Here is an 18050-nt window from a genome sequence, read left to right as displayed (position 1 = left end):
TAGCATCAGTTCTTGTAAGTCTCTCCGGGCCTTTCTGAAATCATCCTGCTGATCATTTCTTATAAAACAATAATATTCCCTAACTTATTCAGCCATTCCCCAACTGATAGGTGTCCATTCAGTTTCCAGTTCCTTACCACAACAAAAAGGGCTGCTGCAAACATTTTTGCACATGTGAGTCCTTTTTCCTTTTTTATGTCATAAATTATTTGTTGACATCCTAATCGCCCCCAATAATATCCCTCCATTCATCCATGGACATATATGTAATAATAGCTTCTATCTATCTATCTAATATCTATTTACCTACCTACCTACCTATCTACCATTTATTTACAATTACTTTATATTATTGAACCTTATAACCTTTGAGCATAGGGGTAGGCCTGGATCAATTTTAATATTGGGATGAAATGAAGCACTCATATATCCTTAAACCCTTTAGTTAGCCCTCACACAGTAAGGATATTCAAGAAGGATAGCAGCATTTGGCTTCAGTAGAAACATCCTTTTCATCTCCAGAGGGAAATATAGTATGGTCAAAAGAACAGGGTGCAGTAACTTATGAGGACTCAGGATATCCACCAAATTTGAAGGGCACAAACCCTATATGGTTGGAACTTTTTATACTATTAGGTTACAGGAAATCACACCAAGAAGCTTTACCATCAAAGGGGATACAATTTGAGCCTTGGTTCATTCTTTCAGCTAATCAGTCAAGCTTCATCTTCTTTTAGAGAAAATCTTTCTTAGCCCATGTGGGGAGACTCTTGTTAATATTAGTCCTATAAAAGCAGGACTTAGTTATTAATCTCTATATTACAGTTCAAGAAACTGATGCCAAGAGATGTTAGGTGATAGTTATTAAACAGAAGTAAAATTCAAATCTAGGTCTTTCAACTGGAAGTATCATGTTCTTTATATTGCTTCCAGCTATTTCTCAATGTCCACACCAGACCAAGGCTTTTTATAACCCTATGCTAATAATCTTAACAATGACATATGTGTGTGTGTGTGCATATATGTGTGTGTGTGTGTGTATTCCTTACAACAGCTCTGTGAGATAGGATTTGTCTTCCTTTGCCATGGGATAACCAAGTAATTGGGGCCTCCACTGATGTGTATACTTCTGGTTGAGTGCTATCTTCATCCTTTGCCTTTCTGGAATTAAGGAGGATGGGACTTCAGCTGGACCTCCCTCTGGCATTTGGCCAGGAGGCCTCCTCATAAAGTCACTTTTGAAGGCCAACTAGACATAGTTATCACTCAGAGAGCCATAAAAAGTAATAAAGGCACACTTCTCTGGGTTTTGTCAGGACTCAATCTAAGTTCAGGTGCTAAAACACTTATCTTGACCAACAGCTGAATATACATTCTACATATGGGTATCTCTTGGATACAGAGCATCCTCCACCATCTTGGCTTGAGGCAAAGAAATTGGAGCCAAAAGTGAGTTTTGTCAGGCCCCCAGAGACACAATTACCAAGAATTCACTAAACCAGATGCTTGAATCCATTTCTCTGCTTTTCCCACCCCCTCCCTGCTCGGTGGAGTTTGAAGAGGACAGGCTGACAACAATCTCTGTTATTACAAGAGACTATGGGGTAATGGGGAGAGGAAGAGGAGTCAATTGGTACTTTACCCTCATCCCCATCCTGTGGCTAGCAAACTCCCACCTTCTCCTTTGTGAATCAGAATTAACATTCAATAAGTTGAAAATCTCCTTCCTCTGCTAAAACTCCCCCAGATTTTTTTAACTCACTTCCTTCTTCACTAAAATGGTTCAGAGGGAATTGTATTGACTCTAGAAGCTGAGAATCTGGATTGAAGGACAAGCTTTACCCGGTATTTTCTATTTGACTTTTGGAAAATTACTTCCTATTTCTAGAACCGTGTCTTTTTCCAAAACATGAAGAGAATGGACTCAGTAATCTCAAGGATCACTTTCAGATCTGTTATGAGGCCTCTATGAACTGATCAGTGTTCAGCTATAGATTCATGTGACCCAGAAATAAGATCTGAATGAGCTTCACTCCTCACCAAGCTCACTTTTACTCACAATACCATTCTGTGCCAGGATCAGCATGCATTGTTCAGCATACATTGTTCCAACAGTAAATCTGGGCACTGTAAAGTTGGGTGGTCACCAAGGCAGCTAAGTCATGTAGTAGATAGAGTGCTGAGCCTAAAGTGAGGAGGACCTGAACTTAATTCTAGATACCAGCTGTGTGAAATTGGCCAATTAATTTAATTTCTGCTTGCCTCAGTTTCCTAAACTATAAAACAGCACCTGTTTCCCAGGACTGTGGTAAGGATCAAATGAGATAATATTCATAAAGCACTTAGCACAATGCCTGGCACATAGTAGGTGCTATGTAAATGCTTATTATTATTACTATTATTATCATTACCTATTCACCCATACTACTCTTGGAATAAAGCAATCCTTTTCTGGGATGGCTTAGCGAATACATATATATTATATTTTGTGGGGGTTTTAATGCAGAATAATCCTTTCTAGCTCAGATACCCTTCACGAGGACTAAATAATGTTTGTGGAGATGATATTAATTTAGGAATAGAGGAAGGATGGGACAAAAATCTAGAGGAGAAAAAGAGCTGAAAAGAGAGGTGCAGTGGGAAAGAAAGAAGTAAGAAAATGTTATGTGTGATGTATATGATTTTGTTAGTATAGAATATTCCTGGGCATAGAAACTTCCTCTACCAATGCAATTTATAGTGTTATAGAATTACCTAGTGCACTGATGGGGAAGAAGCAACATTATTAAACATGTGTAGATGTAGAGGATCTGGGGAATGTTTGGGAATAACTAAATAGTCCGGTTTGGCATTTATACTATTACTGTTTCTGCTTCTACTGCTACCATTACTATTAACGACTACTACTACTACTACAACTTTTACTGCTGCTGTTGCTACTGCTATTCCTATATCACTATCACTACTAACAATTCATATTTGTCCATGCTTTAAGGTTTGCAAAAATACTTTTCTCCCAACAACCTTGTGAATCAGATAGAGCAAATATTATTTTCATTTTGCAGATGAAGAAACTGAGTTAATGAATGGTTAAGCAGTCAATCCATGACCATACATGGTCATGTTTAGAGACTAGGATCTAGAGTTCTAGACCTTTTCAAGTCAGTCCTCAGTTTGCTATCATCATAAAGCTGGAATTGTAAATTCAATCAGGACAGGGTCACAAGGATTGGAGAAGGAGCAGTTTTTAAATACCTGAAAGAGTTTGGTCTTAGTCATTAAGGAACCATAAATGGATTTTGAGAAAGGGAGCGAAATTGTTAGAGTTGAATTTTAGGGAAATGACTCTAGCAGTAATATATAGAATAGAGTGAAGAAAGAATACAGCTTATCGCAGGTAGTCTAGGAGAAAATGATAAAACAAAACAAAACAAAAAAAGAAAAAAAACCACTTTGGAAACCATGATGGAAATGTAGGAAATTTTCCATCTTTAAGATTTTGTGATTTGATTATGATCTCTGGTCTAGAATGATGATCAATGCTGAAAGGTATTGCCTTTGACTAGGAGTAACAATGGCAACCAGGGCAGTTAGGGTGAAGGTGAGGAAAAGTGCCTTTAGGATTAGAACTATGATTTCATTGGTATAGAAGACTCCTGAGCATGGAAAGTTCCTTAACCAATGCACCTTGTCTGCAATTTAGATTGTTAGCGAATTGCTTAGGGCACTGAAAACTTAAATGACTTATTCAATGTCATCTTGGTCCCAAATCAGTTTTCTGTTTACCATACCATGTCACCTAAAAATAACTCATATCCTGAATAATTACAGTATTCCCTACTCATTGTAGAATATTTTCAGTTAATATAGTGTTAAGGATTTAGGGATGGGCATGGGATGAATCCTCCTATTACTCGCCATAGTGGATATGTCATAATAGAAACAATAATAATCTTCATTAACCTGACTTGATGGTGCAAAACAATTAGAGGCACTTAAAAGAGTGCCTGAGACATTTTGAGAACAACTGGGTTACACAACTCATACAAAAGTGAGGAGGTTAAAGGGTGGCAGCATTCAGGGGCACTCTAAAGGCATGTAAGTAAAGATAAAAGGAAAAAAAATGCAGGAAGGAGGGAAGCCCTTAACTCTCAAATCAAGAATGAATGTTTTATGTCCCCTTGGGGAAGAGGAACTGATTGCTCTGGACAGCAAACAAAAGATAAGAAGGATTCCAAGCAATATGCCACCATACAAAGAGAACTAGATTTAGAATCAAAAGCTGCCTATGTTTGAATTCTGGTTCTTCAACTTACTATCTATATGGCTTTGGTCAAATAATTCATCATCTTTTTGTGCCTCAGTTTTTTCATCTTTAAACATGAAGAAATATGACTAGATTATTTATTTCTAGGGCCCCTTCCAATGCTAATGGGATGATTATCTTGGGAAAACTAATAGTCCACAGATTACAGGAGAATTGAGTGGCTAATTTGTACTTGGGGATCCATTAGAATGAATGAGGCCCAGAAGTGCCAACTACTAAAAAAAATAAATAAATAAAATAAAAAAAATCACTCTATTACATTGTAGAGTACATGATGTGCCTATAAATGAAAGCAGCACAGACACAGGATAATCACTACAGCCTGGAGCCTAGAAGTATCAGGAGAGTTGCCTTGTCTCATTTTTTTTTTCTTTTTAGGTCATAAGCACTCAATAGTGCTTCAGTACCAGGCCCGTTTTCCCCATCCATCTGCAGACCTTTCTGAACTGTGGCTCCAGCCCTAGAGGCTCCATGGAGGCAATCACTGGGTTTCCAGGGGATAAGTGATTGTTGGTACAAGGAGGCTTCAGAGAAGATTTTAGTAGGTTTACTGAGAGACCATCTATTCCTGGAGCACTTTGAATGAGTCATCTTGGACATATGTTTGCCCTCAGTTCCAACAGAGATGTTAGGTGCTTTCAGCAGAAGGAGCCAGTTCTCCTGAACAATGGATTGAGCTATTTGCCCCTAACAAATGCCCTAAAACTTCAGTGTTCAGGCCTAAAGCATCCATAGTCTCTTTCTTTAAACTGTTTCTGAGATCTTTGAAGCAGGATCTTTTTCCTTTTTTTTTATCCCTAACACTTAGTTCAAGGCCTGGTAGAAGGTAAGAGCTTAAATACTAGATGAGTTGACCTGATTTTATTTCTCTGGAATTTAGCTTGTCCAACTATAAAAATGTGGGGGTTACATTTAATGGATTCTAAGATTCCTTCTAACATGAAATCTATGATCCTGCCAATCAAGGTGATGAATTGCCATAGACAGGCACACAAATACTCATCCATCCAGTCACACAGTGATCCGCCCACACACTATTGCATATAAATTATCACATGAAAATCAATAATACAAACAGTATAAACCTATATACCCCCACTCTCTCTCTCCCTGTGTCTCTGTCTCTCCTTCTCTGTTTCTCTGCCTCTTGCCTCTGTATCTCTTTTCTTTCTTTCTTTTTCTTTCTTTCTCTTTCCCTTCCTTCCTTCCTTCCTTCCTTCCTTCCTTCCTTCCTTCCTTCCTTCCTTCCTTCCTTCCTTCCTTCCTTCCTTCCTTCCTTCCTTCTTTCTTTCTTTCTTTCTTTCTTTCTTTCTTTCTTTCTTTCTTTCTTTCTTTCTTTCTTTCTTTCTTTGCCTATGTCTTCTTTCTCTCCCTCTCTCTAAGATGTCTCTCTCTTTTCTCTGTCTGTCTCTGCTGTCTCTCTCTCTCTCACACACACACACACCATATTGTATCACATCTTACACAGACTTAGCCAATTATCATGTGTACGTATTTTCCACAAAGCATGTCTTAGCTCATCCAGCTGTGCTGCCTATCCAGTACAGGATAGAGCCAGTGCTGAGATCTCTAAGTAGACTAGCCCCATTCTCACCACCCTGCAAAGCCTCTCCTGTTTCTGAGGCATGTGAACCAGGCTAAGTGCTCTGCACCATCATTTTGTTTGGAAGGAGTCAGAGTCGGCTGCCTGCTTTGTGGTTTGCAGCTCTCACACTCCTACGCACAGAGTGACTGAGCAGGAACGAGTGCTGCATTAAAAGGCAGAAGCTAAGGGCTTTTTCCCCCTTCCTGACAGCAGCCTGGAGTCAGACTCATTGCACATTAATTAGTACTATGTTCTAGCCAGGCTGTAAAAATGCTGGAATATTAATACCTTCCAAAATAGAATGCTGTTTAGCAGGAGATTACACCTAAGCAGGAAGATGCTTATAGGGTACGGCCTTCCTTTTGATGTCTCCACAATATGGAAGTATTTTATCATCCTCATTTTAATTTTTATTGCACCAGGAAAAATTTAGATTGACATGATTCAATAAAATGAAGATCAGTCTCAAGGTCTCAAGTTTCCAGGGCAGACATCTGGCTACTTCTTCTTTTTCCTTCCTCTCCCACAAGTTTCTATGGTACTTCTGCTGCTCCTATTTCATATTCTTCTTCAAGGAGCGGGAAAAGTCTCCTAGCTTGGGAAAAGAAATTGTTGCCATTACATTTCAGTTTACATACAGGGAAATATGAAATATTTTGGGTTTTCATTAGCTGCTCTGGAAATTGGAGACTCAAATGCAAGAGGTCAGTGAATATTGTATACAAGAAGAAGAAATGCCTATCTTAGAATAAGAAAACCTGAGTTCAAGTTCAAGACCTGAGTCTCAATCAGTTTCTCCAACCATAAAATACAAGATTAGAGCAAAATGATCCCTTAATTGCCTGCTAGCTCTAATATTCCATGATTCCTTTAGAAAGTTATTTAGATATTCCAGGTAGAAAGTGATGAGTGACCTTGGACAGAGAAGGTTCTGCTTTGAACTCAACAGTGGTGATTCATCTGGATTCAATGTGTTCTTAAGTAAGCAGCCTCTATTTAGTTGGCAACAACTGACATGTTACTCTCCTCTGTTTGTTCACAGAAGACAGAAACAGAAACAATGGTTGGAAGTTGCAAAGAATTTAGCCTGTTTCAGGAAATTTAGCCTCAAGCAGACAAAACCACCCAGTCAAAAAACAACAGTAATGACAAAAACAGCAAAACTTTCTAACAGAGAATCTAGAAGTACAATGGGCTGCTGACAGAGATGGAGAGTTCTCCCTCCTTGGAAGTCAACGAGTAGAGATTAGAGAATCACGTATTGGGTAGGTTATAATAGGGATTTCTTTTGTTTATGTGGTGGTTAAAATGGTTGCCTAAGTCCTTTCCATCTCTCAAATTGCATGATTCTGTGACTTTGGAAGTGGGAAAGAATTAAAGAATACATAGTTCACTCTCCTAAATCTACAAATGAGAAGATGCAGAGAAGTAACCCTTCCCAAAGTATCACATTTAGTTAGTTGTGTGCCTTCTGACGTTTCTCATTACATTCATCCTTTTCTTCCTCCATTACTTCTCCCTCCCTCATTCCTTTCCTCCCTCCCTTCCTTCTTTCCTACCTTCTTTGCTTCCTACATTCCTTCCCATCTTCCTTCATTTACTTTCTTCTTTTTTAATCTTCTTTCCTTCCTTTCTTCTCTTCTACCTTCCTTCATTCCTTCCTTCTTTCCTTCTTTTCTACCTTTTTCCTTCCTTCTTTTTTCCCTTCCTTTCTTCCTTCTTTTTTGTCCTTCCTTCCTTCTTTCCTTCTTTCTTTCCTTCCTTCCTTCCTTCATTCTTTTCTACCTTCCTTCTCTCTCTCCCTCCCTCCTTTTTCCCCTTCCTTCTTTGCTTCTTTCCTTACTTTTTTCTTCCTTCATTATTTTTTCTCTCTTCTTTTCTTCCTTCCTTTTTCAAAAATATTATTTCTTGTTATAAGTAATGGCTTACAGGGAAGGAAAAATGTAGATGACATAAAAGAAAAGATATCAATAAAATTGATTTTTAAAAAGTTAGGGACCTTTGCTAAATGTTTTTAAATGAGTTGGTCATGCCTTTTCTACTATGCTGTGCAGTTTTTGTCCCTGGATAACTTTTTGTCTGGGGGAAAGGTAAGTCAGTCAATAACCACATATATTATGTCCCAGGCACTGATTTCTAAAAATTCTTTCCAGTTCTTTTTTTCTGTGAGTGAAAGGAAGAGAAGTAGCTCTCCCTACCCTTCAACAAACACAAACACTAACATAGAATTCTGACCTACAGTTTCACAAATATCATTGATATTTGAACTAATAGGAATGGATGGATGTCTGTAAAATGATTAAGTGGCAACTACATAAAAACAGAAATGGAAACTATAAGGAATATGAGTAGGGGAAAATTGCTGTAAGGTAATATGGAAGCAGCTAGATACGACTAGATACATTGGTTAGAAGAAGTGTTAGTGGTGGAAAGATCTAAATCACTTGGCTGATCTTATTGACATTCCTAATAGACTGAAATTCATAAGTCTAGAGGCCGAACTACAAACACTAACAAGTTTACAAACAACAATTGTACCCCAAGGACACTCTTTCAAAAAAGGCAGTATTGGAAAGAACCTCTAGCTAACTATAGTCCCAATTAGTCATCATGATATGAATATAAGCAATAATATATATGGCATATGTATAATATATAAGTATATGATATAACATCAAATAATATATATATATATATGTAATCATTTGTTGTTCAGTCATTTTTAAGTTGTATCTTTTTATATCCCCCTTTGGAGTCTTCTTAACAAAGATGCTAAAGCAACTTGCAATTTCCTTCACCAGCTTATTTAACAGATGAAGAAATTAAGGCAAAGAGGGTAAAGTGACTTGCCCAGGATCGTACAGCTAGTAAGTATCTGAGGCCAGATTCGACCTCAAGAATGGACTTCCTGGATCCAAGTCAAATGTTCTACCCACTGCATCTTTTAGCTGCCCATATATGTATAATTTATATTATATCTGTGTGTTTTTTTTTTTACTACTGTGTGTTTTTTATTAGCTATCATTTATATAGTACCTTAATATTTACAAAGTACTTTACAAATATCATCTCAAGTGATCCTCACAACAACCTTTGAAGGGAGGGTCTATTATTATCCCCATTTTTATAGATGAGACAACTGAAGTAAATATAAGTTAAATGACTTTTCCAGAGTCGTCTTTTTAGTGAGTGACTTTGGTTTGACTTTAACTCATGACTTCCTGATTTTAGACCAAATGTTCTGTCCACTGAACTACCTTTCTGTCTCTGTAGCAATAACAGAGTAATATTATTTTAAGATAATAAAGTTTGTTTTAAAATGTGTGAGCCTTCCTGCTGTTAGATCTATGGTTATAACATTGTGGGTGTATAATAGAGACATAGAGACTGAGACTCTTCTTTATCTTAGGGGCTTCTAGAACTATGGATTTTTATGTGCATGGCAAGCTTAACAAAAGCATTTTTGAATTAGTTTTTTAAGGAGAAATTCAAGTACTCTCTGGTGGCTTCCTATTTTTAACTAGCTATTTTAAACTAATTAACTTTCATTTTCTGTTGTTTCTATAAAACTAAAAGAATTTAAGTCCTGTCAGTACCCTCTAAATTTTGGTGTCAAAAGTTAATATCATATTATTCTACCCTAGTTACAGTTATGGTAGATACTTTTCATTAGCTTCTGTAGCCAAAGATTATTATTTATATTAACAAATAGTCTGGTGAGAATCTTTTCTTTATTTACCAAACCTGTTTTTCAGATGATAGACCTGCATGCCAAATTGGTTGCCAAGTCCATGTTTTAATTCTTGAAAAGTCCTAAGAGCTCAGATTTTGAGAAACTAGGGTCTCCTCCACCATAAAATGAGGCACCAAAATAGTAGGCATTTTAATTTCTCTCTAATGTGTTTTACATATATATATATATATAATTATAAATATGTATAGGTACAAATGTGTACATGCATTTATTAGGAACTTTAATTTCATTAGTGTAGAAAATTCCCCTTATCACTGCATGCTTGGGAACTGAGGAACTTACATAGGGTCCAATAGTCAGTATGTGTCATTGCCTAGTTTAGTATTTGGGAGGTTCCAAAGGAAAGTGTGGGAGACTAGAGGTATTAGACTGAGAACCAAACTGTAGGTTTACAGAGCCATTATGGTAACCTCATTGATACATGCCTATGAAATCTGGATAGTATACCAGTGCCATGCCAGAAAACTGAATTACTTCCATTGGAAATGCCTTAGGAAGATTCTGAAGTTACCAGACCCTGAGACCCTTTTTTGAACTAAAATGCCAAGTAGTCCAACTCTATTGTAGAGAGCACAGCTTTGTTGGATTATCTGCACTGTTTAAATGCCAAATGTATACTTGCCAAAAAGATTATTTTATGGAGAACTCACACATGGTAAGCACTCACAAGGTGGTCAGGAAAAGTGATTCAAGAACACTCTTAAGAACTTCAGAATTGATTATACAACATGGGAACCACTGGCACAGGGCCTTCCCACATAGCATGCACTTCTCAGAGAAGGAACTGTGATTTAAGAGCAAAGTGGAACTGTAGTAGCCAAGAAGGAATGCAAGATGCACAAAGTTAAGAGAATTTACCCCAAATATTCATAGGGACGATTTGTGCTGACCTGTGGCAGAGCATTCTGAGCTCATATTGATCTGATCAGTTAGACATACTGTAACTCAACTCTAACATAATGCTGTTATTTTGATCTTCTTTGAAAATGAAGGACAACAACCAAACAACCAACCATGTGTCAGAAACCAGGTCATCCTGACTCCAAGGCTAATATTTTATCCATTATGCCATACTTATTCTTATATGTGGGTGGCTGTATGCCATATGGGAAACATTCATTTACATAGAGATATCTATAGGAATCAACTGACCTACTTGCTTGGGTTATTCAGAAACAACTCACACTGAAAGAGTCCTATTAGCAAAGCAAATATTTAAATACTTTTGACTTCTGAGAAGCAGCAGAAACCAAACAGTAAGTCTCTCCTGAAATATTCAGGCTTTGAAAGTCTTATTTTGTTACATTAGAAAGGCAAAAGAACCAAATCTCTCAAGTGAGGACTGATTTATTCTGTTTACCACAAAATAAATGGTCCCGATGTGTTGAGTAATCAAGTACATCAGTAAGGCCAGAGAAGGATAGTGGCAAGTACAATCTGGGGAGGGGTGAAGATTGCTAAGCAACAGGAAGAAAATGGAAATGATACAAAGCTATGGCTTGCTTTTTTATTTTATTTTGGGGTTATCTCTCTAAAGGAAATGTAGATTTACTTTCAGGAAAAGGGGCACCAATATACCAATATACAGGTGAGGGGAAAAAAATAAGTTTGGGTTATTGATGAAGAGGTCAGTTTTCTTGAAGCTTTCTCTATTCCCATAAGCAGTCTTTAAAGGAAGAGGTGTCATGTTGTAAACAACACCAACAATAACTTAAGATATAGAACCAAATGACCTTCATTTAAGTCTCCTTGCTACCAGAATGATAGTGAGAAAGTCACATTATCCCCTCTCTACTTCAATTTTCTCATCTGTAAAACAAGTGAACTATACTAAATAATTTCTAAAGTCCTCTTTGGTTTAAATCCCAGAAATAATGAGAAAAAACTTACATTCTGCTTTTTGATTGAAATATTTGTATTATTGGAAAAATAAGTATTATGGAGAAGTAAATCAGAAATTTTAATTGAATACCTGCTATGTACTCAGCACAAAAGCCCTCAGCTAAATTACTTTGAGAAATCTATTATATAGAGAATTAAATCACAGAGGAACAAAATCTGTAGCATTCTCATATTCAAATCGGTTAGTGATATAATCAATTTGGATTTTTCTCATTTTTATCACTGCTTATCCTGGATATCTCTTGTTCATGACTTTCCTTAAGTTTACCATGGGGTATTTACCCAATGTCCCAGAGGTTTTCCTTATTTTTTTTCTTTTTCTCTGATGTCATGATGATATCATTGGAACACTTGGGTTCCTTATCCATCATCCTTTGTCATCAACTTTTAGCCAGTTTGTCTTCTTTTCTGATCACATTTCTCTGATAACACTGAGACACAGGACAAAGGGCAGTGTCTCTGGAATATGAGAAACTCAGTCTGTCCCCACCTCTGATATTTCCTTTCTGAATGAACTTGAGGCACTTAATTTCCCTGGGCCTAAGTTTTCTCAATTGTAAAATTAGGGGAATAAATTAGATCATCCCCAAGGTCCCTTCTAGCATTAGATTAGTGATATTTTTTGTTTCTGTCCTTTGAAATTCTTCCCTGGTATATTCCCTATTGGTGTATTCCTATGTATTCCCACTGAGTATCTTTCTATAACCTCCATATGATGTTCATTTCAATTTTACATTAGTCTTTCATGCTTCACAGGTATATTGCAATACTTGTGTAATAGTGATATTAAAAGATGAGTACTTGTCTCTGAAAGAGGTCATTAAAGCTCTACAATTAAAAGACAAACCAGCTTTTACATCACTACTATCCACTCTTTGCTGTTTAATTCTGGACCTAATATATTGTCCATTTGTAATTTCTAGTGTACATATATGTATGTACATATATACAACCACAGCTGAACCTTAATCCTAGCCCGAAGCCTCCAAATGATTCTTCCACTTATGTGCACCTGATGACTACTTGCTAGCGTGACAAACTTACTCAGCCCCCTATCATTAACCTATAAGGTGAACTAACAGTAATCATAACCACATTCTCCTGATCTAACTTCTCCATTATCCTCCTAGGAATTAATACACACATACTTATCCATATGTGTATGTATATGTACACACGTACATAGAATACACTGTATATGCTGTATGTACACATGCATATACTTGTGCATATATTTAATTATACATAAATATATGCACACATATAAAGGTTATCTTTTCAATTTTAAATATTAATTGGAACAATAGATATTCTTCATCCTTTCTTTTTTGGATGGTGAAGTTAACCTCCATTAAATAGTTAAATATTTCTTCTAGAAAGCTCTGTAAAATTCTGGGGCCTTTAGCAAGCCAGCATAATGTCAGTCACAAACAGGAGTATTGGGGGAGCTTGGTATCTATAAGACATTGCTCTTTAATTGGATTCTGAACTGTTTTTCCTCCATCATAATAACAAATACCTTTGCTTAACATATATCACTCTGTTTTAGGAACTTGACTGACTTTCAAGATCAGAAGTTTGTTGAATAGTATTATTATTTCTTTTCTCCAGCCTTTCAAAAAATCTTAAGTGATTTTAATGTAAAGACAAGAAGACCTGTTTTGGGGTAAAGATATTTTAGGGAATGTTTTCTTCTGCTTTTTCATAATCCAAAACAAGAAACACAAAGGAATTCCATATTCTCTATATCTAAATACTCTTTACTTTTACAATTAATTACAAGATGGTAATGATATAGAGTTTTTCTTGCCAAAGCTGGTCTGGTTCCCTACTAATATCTTCAACAAAGATATCCTCAATAGTTGTGTAAGTGAGTTTCATAAATATTTTGCATAAATGGGTAAGTAGACTTATAAGTCAATAATGATTAATGTTTTCCTTGTCATTATAATTTTTGGTAATATTAAAGATTTTTTTTTAATTTCCCTGTATCTCTATTATCTTTCTTTTCTTTAGATAACTTTCCACATCTTCACAACATTCATCTTCAACACAGATTGACTCTGCACACTTGAAGGCCTCATCTGACAGTCTTGCCCATTTTTGTTCTCCCTAGCACCATTATGTCTCTGGAAACATAGCTGGCACTGCCAGTCAACAAGAACTCCAAATATGGTAGCCCTACTGTCCTTGATGGTGAAAACTGCTCTAAAAATTTATGCATATCTGCTCTGTTTTCTTCTACTTGTTGTTGCCCTTTATTCTCATTTTTAAATATCCTCAAGAATTTATTTGATTAATTCTCTTTTCAGTGCTTCTTTAAACTTGATCTAGCCTTCAATGTTGTGTTGCTATTTATAAATATCCCTGATGCTTCTAAGTACAATTTTATAAATGCATTTATATTCTAAATTGATGTCTTTAGTTGTCATGTCTTTCAGATTGGCAAGTAAATGAAATGATTAAGGAAGTGGGGGGGGAGTTGTTTTGTTATAGCAATTGATTTATGTTGTGTAAACTTCTTTATAAAATAATGTCAATGTCATTTTTGTTATCTATTATCCATTATTCATTTTAAGTTATTTGTTTAAATGTGAAAATCGAGCACTTTCTATTGCCATATTATTCCTCATTATTATTCTTTCAGGTTTAAAAATTTTAATCATTATCTCTACTCCAGAAATGATAATTTGACTAGACAGCTGATTCAGGGATGAATTCCCTATCATTAATGAATCTTTTCCTATTTGTTTAATATATAAATAATTTCATTTTTATGATGCTGTTTGGTACCATCTATGTGTAGCACCTCTTAATTCTATTTCAAATAAAATATTTATGATATATGGGCATGAGGTTTCTGAATCATGTACAAGACTTGATCTCTCATTTCTTATTTCTTATTTGTGATCCATATTTTCTGCAAATGATCACTTCCCCCCTACCCTCCAAACATCTCTAGGTACCAATACAGACTTGATTCAATGTAATTTAATGTGTAAATCATCAGCCACAACCATTGTACTGGGTATTTATACTTGCTTGTTTTTCTTTGTTAGAAAGGAGGGTTTAACTTAGAAGGAAAGGAAAGCATTTTCAAAAATGATTGTAAGAAAAAAAATCAGAGGTTTTTCAAGATCTGGGCAATCTAAATTCCTTTTATGACACAGACATGATACTGATACCTAAACCAGGTAGGTTGAAAACAGAGAAAGCAAATTATAGACCAATCTCCCTAATGAATATTGATGCTAAAATTTTAAATAAGATATTAGCAAAAAGACTACAGAAAATCATCCCCAGGATAATACACCATGATCAAATAGGATTTATACCAGGAATGCAGGGCTGGTTCAATATTAGGAAAACTATCAGTATAATTGGCCATATTAATAATCAAATTAACAAAAACCATATGATCATCTCAATAGATGCAGAAAAAGCATTTGATAAAATCCAACATCCATTCCTATTAAAAACTCTTGAGAGATAGGAATAAGTGGACTTTTCCTTAAAATAATCAGTAGCATCTACTTAAAACCAGCAGTAAGCATCATATGTAATGGGGACAAACTGCAACCATTCCCAATAAGATCAGGAGTGAAACAAGGTTGCCCACTATCACCGTTAGTATTTAATATTGTATTAGAAATGCTAGCTTTGGCAATAAGAGTTGAGAAAGAAATTAAAGGAATAAGAATAGGCAATGAGGAAACCAAATTATCACTCTTTGCTGATGATATGATGGTATACTTAGATAACCCCAGAGACTCTACTAAAAAGTTATTAGAAACAATCCACACCTTTAGCAAAGTTGCAGGATACAAAATAAACCCACATAAATCATCAGCATTCTTATATATCACTAACAAAACACAACAGTTAGAGTTACAAAGAGAAATTCCATTTAAAGTAATTATTGATTGTATAAAATATTTAGGAATCTATCTGCCAAGGGAAAATCAGAAACTTTATGAACAAAACTACAAAACACTTTCCACACAAATTAAGTCTGATCTAACCAACTGGAAAAATATTAAATGCTCTTGGACAGGGCAAGCAAATATAATAAAGATGACAATACTACCTAAACTAATCTATTTATTTAGCGCTATACCAATCAGACTGCCAAAAAACTACTTTGATGACTTAGAAAAAATAACAACAAAGTTCATATGGAAAAACAAAAGGTCAAGAATTTCAAGGGAATTAATGAAAAAAAAAATCAAATGAAGGTGGCCTAGCTGTACCAGATCTAAAATTATATTATAAAGCAGCAGTTACTAAAACCATCTGGTATTGGCTAAGAAATAGACTAGTTGATCAATGGAATAGGTTAGGTTCAAAGGACAAAATAGCCAATAACTTTAATAATATAGTGTTTGACAAACCCAAAGATCCCAGTTTTGGGGATAAGAACACATTATTTGACAAAAATTGCTGGGAAAATTGGAAATTAATGTGGCAGAAATTAGGCATTGACCCACACTGAACACCGTATATCAAGATAAGATCAAACTGGGTTCATGACTTAGGCATAAAGAATGCAATTATAAATAAATTGGAAGAACATAGGGAGTTTACCTCTCAGACTTGTGGAAGAGGGAGAAATTTGTGACCGAAGAAGAACTAGAGATCACTATTGACCACAAAATAGAAAATTTTGATTATATGAAATTGAAAAGTTTTTGTACAAACAAAACTAATGCAGACAAGATTAGAAGGGAAACAATAAACTGGGAAAACATCTTCACAGTTAAAGGTTCTGATAAAGGCCTCATTTCCAAAATATATAGAGAACTGACTCACATAAGAAATCAAGCCATTCTCCAATTGATAAATGGTCAAAGGATATGAACAGACAATTCTCAGACAAAGAAATTAAAACTAGTTATAACCATATGAAAATATGCTCCAAATCATTATTAATCAGAAATGCAAATTAAGACAACTCTGAGATACCACTACCCACCTGTCAGATTGGCTAGAATGACAGGGAAAGATAAAGCAGAATGTTGGAGGGGATGTGGAAAAACAGGGACACTGATACATTGTTGGTGGAATTGTGAATATATCCAGCCATTCTGGAGAGCAATTTGGAACTATGCTCAAAAAGTTATCAAACTGTGTATACTTTGATCCAGCAGTGTTTCTACTGGGCTTATATCCCAAAGAGATACTAAAGAAGGGAAAAGGACTGTATGTGCCAAAATGTTTGTGGCAGCCCTGTTTGTAGTAGCTAGAAGCTGGAAAATGAATGGATGCCCATCAATTGGAGAATGGTTGAGTAAATTGTGGTATATGAATGTTATGGAATATTATTGTTCTGTAAGGAATGACCAGCAGGATGAATACAGGGAGGACTGGTGAGACTTACATGAACTGATGCTGAGTGAAATGAGCAGAACCAGGAGATCATTATATACCTCAACAACGATACTATTTGAGGATGTGTTCTGATGGAAGTGGAGCTCTTCTATAAATAGAGCTAATTCAGTTTCAATTGATCAAGGATGGACAGAAGCAGCTACACCCAAAGAAAGAACACTGGGAAATGAATGTAAACTGCTTGCATTTTTTGTTTTTCTTCCCGGGTTATTTATACCTTCTGAATCCAATTCTCCCTGTGCAACAAGAGAACTGCTTGGTTCTGCACACATATATTGTTTCTAGGATATACTGTAACCTATTTAACATGTAAAAGACTGCTTACCATCTGGGAGAGTGGGTGGAGGGAGGGAGGGGAAAAATTGGAACAGAAGTGAGTGCAAGGGTAACGCTGTTAAAAAATTACCCTGGCATGAGTTCTGTCAATAAAAAGTTATTATTTAAAAAAAAAAAAAAGATCTGGGTAATCTAAGATTGCCAACAAAATTTATGTTAAAACAAAATGCATCAAAAACTTATTTAAAAAATAATAAATAATAACATAAATAAATAAATAATAAACTGATCTTTAAAAGGTATTCCAAGAAGTAGATAGGTAAGTATTTATCTGGGATGTTTTAGAGGTCATTAACCTTTGAGTACCCTTCTAACTTTGAGCTCCTACTCTTCTTTGATGACTTTGGGAAAAGTGTCCTTCTTCAATGATCTTCATTTTGTGTACTTGATTAAAATATTTAGTCATCCTGGTGTGATGTATGAAAAGTCCAAAAGAAACAATTTTGGGGTAGTTGGTAATTTTATTAATTATGGCTAGTAAATAATAAAAGTATGGTCATTTGGCTTTCTCACATAAACCAAAGATGAATCATGGAAGTTTCTGGATGCTTATATGCCCTTGGAAGAATGAATATTCTTGTCCGGCAGAAATCAACTCTGGCTAGTTAATAATGAAAAAAAAAAAAGAATATTATAAAGAGATGTGGACCTGTTCTAATGAGAGATTGGGTAAGGGGAACTTGACTTTGATTATCTCATTCAGGGACAAGGAGAGTCTCTTGTCTAGACAGATACCTTTGGGCAATCTATATAAAAGG

This window comes from Antechinus flavipes, chromosome 4 (genome assembly GCF_016432865.1).
Source record: "Antechinus flavipes isolate AdamAnt ecotype Samford, QLD, Australia chromosome 4, AdamAnt_v2, whole genome shotgun sequence".
Classification (NCBI taxonomy): Eukaryota; Metazoa; Chordata; class Mammalia; order Dasyuromorphia; family Dasyuridae; genus Antechinus; species Antechinus flavipes.
The sequence above is the reverse complement of the archived record's forward strand: the minus strand, read 5'-3'. Positions refer to the sequence as shown.